The sequence below is a fragment of the Pan troglodytes genome, chromosome 15 (assembly GCF_028858775.2).
Source record: "Pan troglodytes isolate AG18354 chromosome 15, NHGRI_mPanTro3-v2.0_pri, whole genome shotgun sequence".
Taxonomy (NCBI): Eukaryota; Metazoa; Chordata; class Mammalia; order Primates; family Hominidae; genus Pan; species Pan troglodytes.
The window spans coordinates 42,901,871-42,916,050 of NC_072413.2; the positions used below are offsets into that span (position 1 = coordinate 42,901,871).

The 14,180-nt window shown below is 38.6% G+C and overlaps 1 long non-coding RNA gene across 1 annotated transcript in view; it reads right to left on the minus strand.

Moving 5' to 3' along the window:
* LOC104002024 (uncharacterized) overlaps positions 1 to 14,180 on the minus strand; it is a 118,275-nt gene that overhangs the window by 27,902 nt on the left and 76,193 nt on the right. Inside the window, exon 4 of the long non-coding RNA XR_010150933.1 lies at positions 5,728 to 5,802. This is a non-coding gene — a long non-coding RNA (uncharacterized LOC104002024). The remainder of the gene's footprint in view (positions 1 to 5,727; positions 5,803 to 14,180) is intronic.

Sequence of the window (14,180 nt, forward strand, 5' to 3'; positions counted from 1 at the left end):
AAAATCAAAATCACAATGAGATACTATCTCATGCCAGTCAGAATGGCGATTATTAAAAAGTCAATAAACAATAGATGCTGGTGAGGCTGTGGAGAAACAGGAACAGTCTTTTACACTGTTGGTGGGAATGTAAATTAGTTCAACAATTGTGGAAGACAGTGTGGCGATTCCTCTGAGACCTAGAACCAGAAATACCATTTGACCCAGCAATCTCATTCCTGGGCATATACCCAAAGAAATATAAATCATTCTATTATAAAGATACATGGATGCGTATATTCACTGCAGAACTATTCACAATAGCAAAGACATGGAATCAACCCAAACGCCCATCAATGGTAGACTGGATAAAGAAAATGTGATACATATACACCATGGAATACTATGCAGCCATAAAAAGGAACAAGATTATGTCCTTTGCAAGGACATGGATGGAGCTGAAAGCCATTATTCTCAGCAAACTAACACAGGAACAGAAAACTAAACACCACATGTTCTCATGGTAGCTGTACAATGAGAACACATGGACACAGGGAGAGAAACAACACAAACTGGGGCTTGTCAGGGGTACAGGGGGAGGGAGAGTATCAGGATAAATAGCTAATGCATGTGGGGCTTAATAACTAGGTGATAGGTTGATGGATGCAGCAAACCATCATGGCACATGTTTACCCATGTAACAAACCTGCACATCCTGCACATGTATCCCAGAACTTAAAAAGGCACTCCAGAACTGTGGCCTAAGATTCTTCAGACTGGATCAATAAAACAAGCCTCAACAAGTTCTTAAATTCTACCTTAGATGGTCATATTGCTTTTTGGTCTTGCTTATAAATAAATAGATTGTTTCACCTCCACCACCACCCCTGGTATTAATCCAGGTACAAAACAAAGTGTTAGCAATGGTAAAGATTCCCCACTGGTTGACCCAAAGAAAACGTAAAGCTATTATTTCACTTGTAGTAATCTGGGCTAATTTAAATGTTTATTCTACTATATTATTTACAAATTTGGAGAAAAATTTGTGAGATTATCTGGGTTATTTAAGTCCTAGGAATGAAATTACTATTCCCCGAATGACGCTTCCACAGTTACTACTCCAAGTAAAGATCTTATCTCTTTAAATATTTTTAGAAAGAGGCCGGGCACAGTGGCTCATGCCTGTAATCCTAGCACTTTGGGAGACCTCACCTGAGGTCAGGAGTTGAGACCAGCCTGGCCAATATGGTGAAACCCCATCTCTACTAAAAATACAAAAAAATTAGGTGGACGTGGTGGCGGGGGCTTGTAATCCCAGCTACTAGGAGGCTGAGGCAGGAGAAGGGCGTGAACCTGGGAGGCAGAGTTTGCAGTGAGCCGAGATTGCACCACTGCACTCCAGCCTGGGCGACAGAGCGAGACTCCGTCAAAAAAAAAAAAAGAAGATAATTATAGGTAAAGTTAATGTAACACATCTTTCTATCATTCTTTAAATTGGCTTCACTAGCAATAGCTTAGGAGAGCTGAATTGCAGAGTTATGGTAATAATCACCCCTACATTCCTACACATTATTATAAGAGAATTATAATAAATTAAGTTAGAAATGTATAAATTTAAACCAGCAAAGAAGAAATAGTATGAAAGAATTTATCAAATAGATGTAACAACAGAAATGTAAATAATCTCTGTGCCAGCTCTACCCTTGGCAATTTATACTATACTCAGCAACAAAGGGGAAACAATTTAGAATGCTCAAGGGGAAACAAGTTGGAATGTTTCCAATCTTGGGGACCCAAGGTAAGGCAGTATGACTGACAGCCTGAGCTACTACCCGCCTAAGCTTTATTCTTAGCAGCCATGAACTACGTAAAACCAAAAAGTCATCCTTGCTTCATATGTGAATGGAGTTCAAATATCATGAACGAATGGAATAAGTCATTGAGTATTTTGAATACATGCTAATGAATGGACTGTAAACCATTTGGTCCTGCCTCAGAAACACCAACCCAGTGTACACTAATATCTGCATAGATCCTGCCCTTCTTCTCCTACTCTTTTCCACCCAAGGCATCATTTAACCAAAAGTAGAAAAACTCTGAAAGTGTGCTTTCAAATCATTCCTGCTTAGGCCATCAACTTTTCTTTAGCCTAATAATGATGTGTTTACAGACTGTGTTTCTGGGTGACCCATGTCTGTCTGAGAGGACCAGGAGAGGAAAAAGATCTTTAGGTCACAAGTGAAATAATTTGATGGATGATCCCTGGGGTGCATAGATTAATACCCTGAAATGCTTTCCCATCACACATATGCTGCCACTAAGAATGAAGCCACTGACTTCACTTTCTATTTCCTGATGTTATACTCAATGACCTCTGTTTCAGAGAATGCGTTAAAGAGCCAGAGCAGTGCAATCTCATGCAAGCAGCTTATAAGACAGCTATTGGAGCACTTCAATATAAATATGAAAGGGAAAAAAAATGGCACCTAGAAGCAGGACCAAGAGATACAGACTAGAAATTGGGTCTTGCCACAGGACTAGATAAAATGGATTAGGATATTGAGCGAGGAACTGACATTTGGAGGCTCTTCAGTTGGAATCCCTTCCAGTTTCCAAAGTGCTGCCAAAAATGTGGGCAAAGCTGTCAAGGTTATGCTTTGCAATACTCTTCTAACCATTGTGGAGCTGATGTAAATGATTTTACTCCATAAAATTAGGTTCTTAATTTACATAGCAAAAGACACAAAAACTAAGGTGAATCAAGGTGGCGAAGCAGAGAAACAAAACTACAACTTCCCAAGGCCCACCAAAGTTCAAAATTGGGGCACAGGTCCTTCTTTCCCACAATACCCAATACAGGATTAATTAGTCTGCTACAAACTGAATGTGTGTGTCCCTCTAAAATTTGTATGTTGAAACCTAATCCCTAATATGATGGTATTTGGAAGCAAGGCCTTTGGGAGGTGATTAAGTCATGAGAGCAGAGAACTCATGAATAGGATTAATGCCTTTATAAAAGAGACCCCAAGAGAGCTCCCTTGCCCTTTCTGTCATGTGAGAATACAGTGATAAGACAGGAATCTATAAACCAGCAAGGGTGCCCTCAGCAGACACAGAATCATCCAGTGCCTTGATCTTGGATTTCCCAGTCTCCAGAACTGTGAGAAATAAGTGTTTGTTGTTGTTAAACCACCCAATCTATGATATTCTGTTATAGCAACCCAGATGGACTAAGACAGACAAAATCTAAGGATGACCAAAGGAGACACATTCAAGCTCACATTCAGGGATGGAAAGTAAGAAGGAAAGATGTGAAAGAACAATAGACCCTTTGAAATGGGAGACCAGATCTTCATAGGCATCTACAATCTCTTTATAAAGAGACAGTAGGCACCCTTCAGCAGACCTTAATCCAGTGCAGCAGTGGCATTTGCACACAGACCCAGCCAAGAGCACCAGGGAAAAGCTGGAATACTAAGCCTGCAATAAGCACTGCCCAGTACGAAGAAGAATACCTTTTAAAATGAGAGGGTCCTGAAGCAGACATTTCTGCCAAATTTCAGGGTTGGCCTCAGGCCTTCAAACAAGTTACATAAAACAGAGAAGCTATATTCTCAGGAAAAACAGCTAATGCATGCTGGGCTTAATACCTAGGTGATGGGTCGATAGGTGCAACAAATCACCATGACACATATTTACCTATGTAACAAACCTGCACATCTTGCACATGTACCCTGCAACTTAAAATAAAAAATAAAATAAAAGAGAGAAGCTATGCTTTTTTTGCCACACACTGACCTGCGAATGGTGTGAAATATACTGCTTTAGCCTGAATTGAATATGATTCCAGGTGTGCCTGAACAGCTCTCAGCAAATCTGCCTCTTGCACAGCACACTACTCTTCCCTTCCCTGGACCTGAAGGTGGTACATGGCCATTATAGACAAGATGCTAAAACCTACAGCAAGCAAAAACAAAGGCATTTTTTTTTTACCCCTTATAGACTGGAGCCTTGACAAGCTTTCTTTCTTCTTGAGTATACTACAAGGTACTTTTTTGTCTTTCCATAAACAACAACCAAAGAGAAAGAGAAAGTAAGCACTTTGTTTATAGAAGTCAATTTTTTTTAATTTAGCAAACACTGAGCACCTATTTTTGCCAGGCATTTTAGGAAACATCTTAAAAAATAGCATAAATCTAAAAATCAGATGGTACTTCCAGCTAAAGCCTTCCAGAATTTTGTTGTTTTCGAATTGGAAGTGCTAGGGAATGTTAGGAACAGATGGTCTCAAAAGGATATCAGAAAATGGGTGCCCCAAGAATGAGAATGTGATTGCTCTTACCATCTATTGCCTAAAACATCACAGTAAATTCCAAATTGGTGCCTCTGCATCCTTTCCATTATCGCCTTTCAAATCCATTCTTCTCATGCTATCAAATCTATCTTTTAAAAAAAAAATCAGTCTTAGCATTTCACTTCCTCCTCTTTTCTTCTCTGAATAATCCTACATAAAGTCAAAATTTCTTGTCATTGCATCCCAACCCTTTTCTCATCTGGCTCTGACTCATCTTTTCAATTTCCTCCCCTCCTCTGCAAAGGCTAACATATCTCCCCTAGTCTACAAACAAGAAGTCTGTAAAATGCTATTAATATTGTTATAACTTCATAATGTCTGTAGCAGCTGAGACAATAATATGGTAGGCTTTTCCCAGAAATAGTCTTGTCAAAACCCCAATGGAACCAATGGCTGGACACTGATCCAAAATACAGTCCTTAAATTAAGAAGCATTCTCGCTGCTATGAGCAGTGGGATTTTTAGGAAAGCTACTTAGAATATTGTTTGTGCTGCAATGAAGGAGATTCAAGCCAGGATTTTAATGAATGTCATAAAATCTGCTGAGAATAAGCAGTGACCCAAAACCCTAACCTACTACTAGTCTGCGTTGTGACAATGCAATGGTTCAAAATGGACCCCAGGGTCTTGTACTGCCATTGTTCTTTCTGAGTGTCCCCCTTAATTGCTGGGACAGCCATAAATAAAGTTGCAAAATAGACAGTCTTCCTTGGGCTTAGAAAAAAGGAGTGAGAGAAAGTTACTTTCCTTTGTAGCTTGCCCACCCTCTGACCTGAACCCCTCATGCCGCTGTCCCGGACTTTCACACTGTGCACCATGCATAATAGTTAATGTTCGCTCTTAAAGTACCCTCTTCTCCACCCAATATGATTCACGTTCTCTCAATGTCCCACTCCCATCTAGAAGTTGATTGGACATTGGTCCCAAATGCTCCCCATAATAGGATTATACATCCATGCCCTTTGCTATGTCACTTGCTAGTGCCCTCCCACTGTGGGTGAAAAACACTTTCCTGCCCCTTTGATATTGGCCATGTTTTGGCCAATGAATGTCAGTGGATGTGAAATGAGCAGATACCTTAAATGGGCTTTTGTAGTTTGACTTGTGCTTTTGTGCTGCTGTGATTTGCCATGAGAAAAATAACACCCCTAGGTAGCTGCTTGTCCAAGGAGAAATGAGAAAATTGAGGATAGCAGACATAAACACAACTAATCCCAGCCAAGCACACCAGAGCCACAGCCTACCCACAGTTCCATGACCAAAAATATATAAATGCTTGGCTTTGGAAGACACTGAGTTTTTGAGATGGTTTATTACACAGAATTATTGTACAATAACTGAATTGAACACTTAAAAAATTAATTTGTATCAAGGCAATAATAAATACTACCTACCATCTATATGCCAGGTTTTGGGGCATTTTTTATTGTTTCTCATGTCTGCTCATCTGATACATGCCAGTTTTTTATCTGTGAAATGAAAATAAGAACAACCTAAGTCAAATAATTATAGCAAGAAATAAGTAAGTTAATAATTGCAAAACTCTTAGGAGTTGGCACACAGAAAAACACAATATAGTTATTTTGAGATTGTGTTCATTGTTTTGTAAAGACTATTTTTTGGAGTAGTTTTAGTTCACAGCAAAGTTGAGACGAAGCTAGAGAGATACCCAATATACCCTCTGCCTCAAACATTTCCTATTCTATTATCAATATCCCCCACCAGAGGGACATTAGTTGCAGTTGATGAACCTACCTGGACACATTATTATTGCCCAGAGTCCATAGTTTGCATTAGGGTTCACTCTTACAGTCTACAGGTTTGGAACAAATACAGAATGTATCCACCATTAGAGTATTATATAGAGTATTTTGTATGTTCTAAAAATCCTCTGCTCCACCTATTTGTCTCTCCTTCTCCCAACCCCTGGTAACCACTGATCTTACTGTCTCCATAGTTTTTTATTTTCGAGAATGTCATATAGCTGAGATTACAGTATGTAACCTTCTCAGACTGGTTTCTTTCACTTAATAATAATAATATGTGTTTCTTTTCCTCTATGTCTTTCCATAACTTGATAGCTCATCTATTTTTAGTGCAGAATAAAATTCTACTGTCTGGAGGTACCTCGGTTTATTTATTCACCTACTGAAAAAGATCTTGATTGCATCCAAGTTTTGGCAATTATTAATAGAGTCACTATAAACATTCATGTGCAGGATTTTGTGTGAACACAAGTTTTCAACTCCTTTGGATAAATACCAAGGAGTATGATTGCTGGATCATATGGTAAGAGTATGTTTAGTTTCATAGGAAACTGCCCAACCATCTTCCAAACTGGCTGTACCATCTTGCATTCTCACCAGCAGTGAAGTTTCTGTTGCTCCACATTCCCACCAGCATTTGGTGTTGTCAGTGTTCTGGATTTTAGTCATTCTAATAGGTATGTGGTGATAACTCATTGCTGTTTTAATTTGCATTTCCCTAATGATATATGATATGGAGCATGTTTTTATATGCATATTTTCCATCTATAAATCTTCCTTGATGAGGTGTCTGTTAAGGTCTTTGACCCATTTTTTAATCGTATTTGTTTTCTTATTATTGAGTTTTAAGATTTACTTGTGTATTTTGGATAACAGTCCTTGATACATTTTTTGCAAATATTTTCTCCCAGTCTGTGGCTTGTCTCTTCATTCTCTTGACAGTAGCTTTCACAGAGTAGAAATTTTTTATTTTCATGAAGTCTAGTTTGTCAATTCTTTTATGGATAATACATTTGGTGTCATATCTAAAAAGTCATTGCCAAACCCAATGTTACTTAAATTTTTTCCTATGTTAACTTCTAGTTTTATAGTTTTATGCTTTACATTTAGATTTGTGATCTGTCTTGATTACTTTTTGTGAAGGGTATAAGATTTGTCTATATTAATTTTTTGCATGTGGATGTCCAGTGATCATTATTTAACCTATTGTCTTTCCAAGTTTATTTGTATTTTCAGATGTTTTCCCTAAATAGTATGATTGAATTTATAAGTACAGCTTCTAGTTGAGACCTCCTAGGTACTCTCTGTCCAATAATAAACTGCTATGCAGTGGTGCCTGTTTGAGAAGGCTCAAAAAGTAGAAAAATTTAGGGATGAATAACTGAAAGGAGAGGAAACACAAGAGGATTTACACTGAGAATTCAGAAGAAGGTAAGTTGATTGGCATATATCTTATAACTGGTAGGCTCCTTTCTAACCTCCCTTGACTTACACAACCAAAGCAAGCCTTAATAAGTTCTTCCTGGCATTAATCATTTGCCTCCAACAAGCCTCTGACTCACAACTCTTCAAAGTTGACCTTTGAAGGAAGCATTACTATCTCCTAGGAAGACAGAGGGACTCAGTCAGAATTATCACTGATTCCTCCAGATCATTTCCTAAAGGAATCTATTTCTTTGACTAAATGCTGACTAAATATGACTGTCAAAGCCAAAATGATTCCGAAAGGAACCTTGCCCTTTTCTTTCTCTAAACACTTTAAGTGACTGGACCCAAACGACTTCATGCTCAGTTATACAGCAGTTTTATTTGCAGTGTTTTAAAATAGGACAGCACTTTCACCCAAATAAATAAATTTCTAATGGTGAACTTGGAAGCACTGTGGCAAGTAAATAACGGAGAGACATCTGAGGGGGAGAGGAAGCTTTATAAGGCCCTGAAAACCACACCAAACATCTATCCTCTTATTTCATCTGCTCACCAAAACAGTCATGGTGACTACATCAGAACAAACTACAAAAAGATTTAAAGTGGTTTCTGAAGAACCTGTAAAGTTGTAATTTCTTCTCTTAGTAAAAGTAACAGGTCAATGTGAATAGTTTTCATCACTCCTTGGGCCTCAAGATTCAGACTTCTATCCTCATGTATGTCTACTCTGAAGGAATCTAATGTTTTCTATAAGAAAATGGAAGGACATTTTAAGTCACCTATTATGTCCTCTGCTAGGAGATTTACAATGTCATAAAGTAGGCACAGGGTCAGCTTCATGGGCAGGTGACAAGTGCAATCACATAAAGCCCTGCGCTCAAAAGGGTCCTGAACTTGGCTAAAAGCTCTGCTGTTAAGAATCTTGAATTTGAGTGTGTGTTTTATACATGAATTCCCATAAGACAATAGAGCATACATATCACAGAGTATTTGCTATATACTCTGCACATGCCAGACATAACTTGCCACCTCATTTGCATATAGTCTTCATAGCTTCCATAACATGCTTCTTTCACTTTAAGTCTTACTAAAATACAATGCGTAGTGGATCCACCACAATTCTGTGTTCATGTTCCATACTTCACATCTAAAACTGAGTAAGTGATGTCACTGACAGATCGGAGAGTTTATGTTTTTCCTTTGAACCAAAACTTGCTTGGAATGCAGAAAAGGGTAATGGTGTTCTAAGAAACACAAATGACCAACGAACAGAACCCTATTACATCCTTTTTTATTCGAGTCACTTCCCAGTACCACTACCGCAGAAAATGATGACTTAGAAAAAAAGAGAAAAATAAAGCAACCCACAGTTCCTTTTCATTTCAATCTTTCCTTACACATCAGTAAGCTGAAGTAGAGAGTATTGGTAGAATATGTGCATATAAAGAAGTGAAATAAAAGTTAGTTTTATGCCATTTTTTCTTACTGTTCTGTTAAGAATGAAATATATATGCAGGTATGACCTATAAAATGTTGTTGATTCCATGAGTTAAATGCCATTATATTTGCATTTATAATTATATATTATAAATATATATTGGTACTATACAATATAGAGAATGGTGAAATTCATGCCAATAATTTGACATTTTAATTTTTCTGTATACTTAACAATTATACCATGTGGAACTGTAAGTCCATTAAACCTCTGTCTTTTGTAAATTGCCCAATCTCAGGTATGTCTATCAGGAGTGTGGAAATGGACTCATACAAGTCACTAGCCACAGAAAGCATCACTTCCTTGTGTCCCTCTTAAAAGTGGGACCTCTAGATACTCTTGTTACAATTTGATGAAGTCAGTGATTATCAGGGAGTCTGCAGAAGTTTGAAATATCCTGAGAGCTTATAGTTACAGAATTTTGTGTCAGTAGGAATGTTCCTCTTTAAAGCTGAAGAAATTAATATAAACATGTAGAATCAATTATTTGTGAGGTTATTACCATAAGATTTGGCAAATAGGTGATATATAAGGATTTGACCTAATATCTCACAGGGAAGAATTTGTAAATTAAATTTCATGCTGATTAACTGCAACATTTGGCTTGAGATAAAATTTTAATGACTGAAACTTTTGTTGATACCATAAATATTGCAACAGAGGATTTGAATGGCAAAGAATTTTTCAGTCTATGTAGCATGGCCTAACAAGAAGGTGCTCTTATTCTAGTGACTAGTTCTTTTGGCAGAAATATTCCTAGAAAGGAGAAAGAATTTTAAATTCAGCTCCCATTGTTTTGTGGACATATTCTGTAAGAATATCCAGTGATCGCATTCCTATTTCCCAGAACCCTGTTTGGGCAGATGTTACTGAACCTGTGAATCAAATGCCAGGAGTGAGGGGCTGGGGAGGGACCTAACTGGAGCCTCAGTCTGACATTCCACGCTGGGGTGGGGGTGGACATGAGCAGTGGGAACTGAGGCTGCCCAGGACCCCCTTCCTAGGATGCCCCGGCTTCAGTCACCCCGCTTTAACTTTCTACCAGGACCCCCTCCCCCTACCTCACCTTGCTATTTATTGCTGTAATTTATTGACCTCAAAAATGCTGCATAACAGACCTCACTGGGGCAGGAAGGATCCCCAGGGCTCCCACCCTCCACTTGGGGGGTCCCGTGGGGCCAGGTGCTGAGGGGAGCCTCTCTACCCCACCCATCACTAGCTTCCCTCTGCCCTCCCCCACCCCGGCGGGGCCCAGGTTGGGCACTGGCTCATTTCTCGCAAATACCTTGAAGAGGAGTGGGGAGGGATGGGGTTATAGCTGTTTTGTTTAATTCGAACTGGAAGAGGGATCATGTTTTGTTTTATGCCCTTCCCAGAAGGGGGGAGGGACACCGGGATAGCACTCCTGTACTGGCCACCGCCACTGTCACTCGTCACATTGAGCTCATGTCCCTTGAGAGTTTGTATAAATTCAGGTCAGAGCTGCAGCTACACAGTTGCCCAGTGCCATAGAAAAGCAATTCACCAACAATTGATCTCTCCATTCAGAAGTGTTCAGTCTTAATGCACAGCGACAAGAAACTGTTATTTTATGATCTTTTCATTAAAAGCTTGATTGAAAAAAATAAAAGAATATCCAGTGATATGCCGTCTAATTCTACTCTCATGAAACTATGGTTGGATTTTAACTTAGTCTCTTGAAAGTCTTAATATTTTGAGCAATGGCAGGTCTACTTCTCATTGTAAATTAATAAATTGAGTTTTTGGGTTAAGAGCAATGCTGTTGTGAGTTTGACATCTAGTGGGAATGATTGACCTCCTAGAGACTCATCACTTCTGGGTGACTTGATAAAATTGAGTTTATTAACTTGGAAAGCAAAGGATATATGCCTTCCAATCTCAACAAGATACAAATGTCTTATGTCAGGACATCTACCTATCAGGTTGAGGAGGTCATTGCATTAGTTATCTATTGCTGTGTAATAAATGACTCCAAAACTTTGTCACTTTAAACAATAAACATTTATTATCTTACAGTTTCTGTGGGTCAGAAATTCCAAAGCAGTTTGGCTAGGTGATTCTATCTTTGGGTCTCTCATGAGGTTGCAATCAAAATGTAAGCCAGGGCTACAGTCATCAAAAAGCTTGATGGAGGCTGGAGGATTTGCTTCCAAAGTAGCTTGCTCAGGTGCTGGCAAGTTGGTCTTGACAACACATGGTGGGCCTTAATTCCTTCTCACTTGGGACTTTCAACAATAACGTCATGACATGGAAAATGACATCCCCCATAGCTAGTAATCTGAGACAGAACAAGGCAGAAATGGCACTATCTTTTATTTCTGCAGTATTCTTTTTATCACACAAGCTAGCCATGATTCAACGTGGAAGAACACTACCTAAGGTCATGGAAATGAGAAGGACCAGGAGGCAATGATTATGGGGGTAATCTTGGAAGGCTGGTTATCACAATCAGTTTTTTGCATAACTATACTTATTATATTCTATGTATTTAATAGCTATGTTTTACTCTAAATTGGAATAATCATTTCTCGGGCTCCATCTTCTAAATAAGAACATCATTTGTTTTTAGTGTCTTCTTATACAGTGGCTTACAATTTTTTTCTCCTGTGGGAATTTCTTTTCTGGCTCTTGCGCTATTGAGACCAGATAAACAAGTTTTTGGTATAAGGAGAATCATAATTTCTCTCATATTTAAAAACATTCTGTGATGATATAGTACATTTGAGTTTCTTCTAAAAGTCCCTGGTTGTGTGTCTTTGCATCTTCCATTTGTCATTTTATTCTTTCTTTGTAGCAGTGAGAGTCCATGCATTTAAAAAATCAAAAGGAATATTTTTAGGACTTCATGTAGTGTAATTTTTAAACCCATAAATACAGTTTATGTTTATGCATGTCTTCTCAACTTGTTTGAATAAGAATATTTATGTAGTGTTATTCCTACGCTCTCAGGAATGTATTACGGAAATTATTATCATTGAAAAATTCATTGTTTTTCTGACAGTAACATCTTTTCTGCATCATTCTTAGAGGAAATTTTCTTGACAGCAGTATTTGTGTTCTATGTCTGGAAATATCTATAAAATATATCCAATTCTCTGAAAATCTTGAAGAGTTGCTGTGATAAGATTTTTGACACAAATATTTCACATTTCTAGCTTTGACAGTAACTCCATAATTCTAGGGGAGGAAACAAATAAGAGCACATATATATATTAAAAAGTACATGAGATATATTATACACATCTCTCTATATATATATATAGATGTGTGTGTGTATGTATGTATGTGTGTATGTATTTGTATATATGGTTGATGACTTCCCTTTCTAGAAGGCAAAAGGCAAGAACTATTCTGGCTTTAGAAAAACATTTCCCCCTGCTGGTGTGGAGTTACAATTCAAGATGAGATTTGGGTGGGGACACAGCCAAACCATATCATGACTCCTTCTGAAGGTGTGTCCACATTGGTGAAGCCTGCAAGCATGGTAGTTTCCAGAGGTCTTTAAATTAATCAAAATAGAGCTATAACAGTTATAAGACACATGGAAATACATCCCTAAGTTTTCAGAGAGAGCACTGATAGATACACTTCCTACCACATTTCTTCACTTTACTTCAGAAACAGCCTGCGGATCTGTCCCAATCATTCCAGTATGTTTCTGTGTTGAAAGTGCTGCTGGAACAAAGCCCTCAATTTTTCTATCCCTCTGGATGCTTCTCCTCCATATAAATGTAAAATCACACTTGGGTATTCCCCATCAGGAAAGTTTCTATGCCTTTGCTTTTCACTTTTTTCCTACTCCTACTCCTCCTCCCCCAATCAAATTCTTATCTCAGCTGCTTTATCCTCAAGAGAGCTAATTCATTTACTGTCTGATAATCTGTTTAATGTGTTAACCCGTCTAGACATATTTCAGGATTCAGGAGCCTCTAATAAGGTCATGAGTTTTAAACTTCAGTATGTATAGGGATCATTAAGAGCTTATTTAAAGGCTGCGAATGGTGGCTCATGCCTGTAATCCCAGCACTTTAGGAGGCCGAGACAGGCAGATCATTTGAGGTCAGGAGTTTGAGACCAGCCTGGCCAAAATGGTGAAACTCCATCTCTACTAAGAATACAAAACTTAGCTGGGTGTGGCGCTGCATGCCTGTAATCCCGGCTACTCAGGAGGCTGAGGCAGGAGAATCACTTGAACCCAGGAGACAGAGGTTGCACTGAGCTGAGATGGTACCACTGCACTCCAGCCTGGGCAACAGAGTGAGATTCCAACTCAAAAATAAAAAAGAGAGAGAGAGAGAGAGCTTATTTAAAATGCTATTCCCTGGTCTCACTCCTATACATTTTTAATCCATAAATCTAAGGTAGGGCCCAGAAACCTGCATTTATAACAAACAACCCCCCACCCCCATTCCCCATGTTACTTATAGAAATGATCCAGAAACCCCTTGTTGAGGAAATGCTATAAAGGAAGACAATTTAGAACTAAGGGAGTCTAGGTTATCAGAAACTACTGGTGACTATAGTTCCATACTTCTATCTTCAACCTGTTTCTTACAACTAAACTTGCAATTACAGGTTTTCATTTGCTAAAGAGTTGCATAATCCTGTTGTTCACCCTGCAAATCCAGACACACAAAAGTCCACCTTTTTAACAGGCATATAAATTGCATCTTGGTTCAGATGGCTTTCATTTTAAAGTCAGATTTTTGTTCTCAAGTCCCGACACTTATTCTAGTGGCATAATTGATCTATATGCCATGATTCCTGACTTGAGGCTTTTTCCCATTCCGTCCTTTCAGTATTGCCTTCCCACCAGGATTTCCAAGCTCAATATGCTATCCTCTGAGGTCACAGACCTCACTCACTGACCCATTCTGCTGACCGAGAGCCTTGATGATGACTCTCCTGAGTCACTGCTTTTCCTGAGGTGGTTAAGGGACCACTTATATCTTAAAATCTGAGTGGGGATGGAACCCAAAAACACATATGTTTAATAAGTTCCCCAGGTATACTTGATATAAGAATCACTGGTATTGAGAAGTTTCTCAAAATTGTCTAATGATATAAGTCACCTGGACACTGGGTGGAAAATATAGTTTCCCAGACGTCATTTTCTGGCTAATATGAATGAGAA